A 1,226-nucleotide genomic window follows, 5' to 3' on the forward strand; every position below is an offset into this window, starting at 1 on the left:
CCGCCAGCATGCCCAGCTAATTTTTGTATTTTTAGTAGAGATGAGGTTTCACCATGTTGGCCAGGCTGGTCTCAATCTCCTGACCTCGTGATCCACCTGCCTTGGCCCCCCAAAGTGCTGGGATTACAGGCGTGAGCCACCGCGCCCGGCCATGAATGTTCTAAAATTGATTTGTGATGATGATTGCACAACTCTGTGAATATACTAAAAATGATTAAACTGTGCACATTAAAGGGTGAATATTTATGTCAATTCTATCTCAGTAAAGCTGTTACCAAAAACAAACAAACAAAAACAAAAACTAAAAAACAAAAAGTTGATTTTGGAAGTCCTGAAAACGGCTTTTCCCGCCCCCACCCTCTAAATGAGACCCTATTAAGAGGTCTCTTTTCTGAGGAAATGCCCGATTTGTTCTCCTTTATTTTACAAACCCTTGTAAATCTGACTGCCTCTGACCTCCAACAGTTTCTAAATCCCGGGAAGTGAGACTGTGGTGAACGGTTTTTAATGGATGCTCTCTGTAGATATGCAGTGGGTTCTTCTGTAGTTGACAACTGGAGTCTGACGGTTTTGGAATGGGCCAGTTCTTTCCCCCAGGTATGGGCTCCACAGAGTGCCTCCTGATAAGAGTGAATCCTCTCTAACCTCTCTTTCCTCCCAATTAGTGCTTAAACCCATTAGTTCAAATTTGTTTAGAGTTCAAGGTCTTGCAAGATCAGACCAACCTTCCTACCCAAATCTGTTTAAAATAGGCCAGGCGCAGTGGCTCACGCCTGTAATCCCAGCACTCTGGGAGGCCTACTAGGCGGGCGGATTGCTTGAGCCCAGGAGTTTGAGACCAGCCTGGCCAGCATGATGAAACCGCATCTCTACTAAGAATACAAAAATTAGCTGAATGTGGTGGCGCACGCCTGTAGTCCCAGCTGCTGGGGAGGTTGAGGCGGAATTGCATAAACCCAGGAAACAGAGGTGGTAGTGAGCTGAGATGGCGCCACCACACTTCAGCCTGGGCGACAGATTGAGTCCATCTCAAAAAAAAAAAAACAAACTTTTCCTCCAGGCCTTTCATGAGCCTGAAGGATTGATTTCCTGCGGCCTCCAGCAGATGGAAGGAATGTGTCTTTGGAGGAGCTTTTCTCACCTCCCTTGACACCCCCCCATTCATCTGAACCCACAGGTGGAACTACCATGAAGCAGAGCTTCCTGTCGGGCTTGGGGAAAAGGTT

This window comes from Colobus angolensis, unplaced genomic scaffold (genome assembly GCF_000951035.1).
Source record: "Colobus angolensis palliatus isolate OR3802 unplaced genomic scaffold, Cang.pa_1.0 Scaffold210, whole genome shotgun sequence".
Taxonomy (NCBI): Eukaryota; Metazoa; Chordata; class Mammalia; order Primates; family Cercopithecidae; genus Colobus; species Colobus angolensis.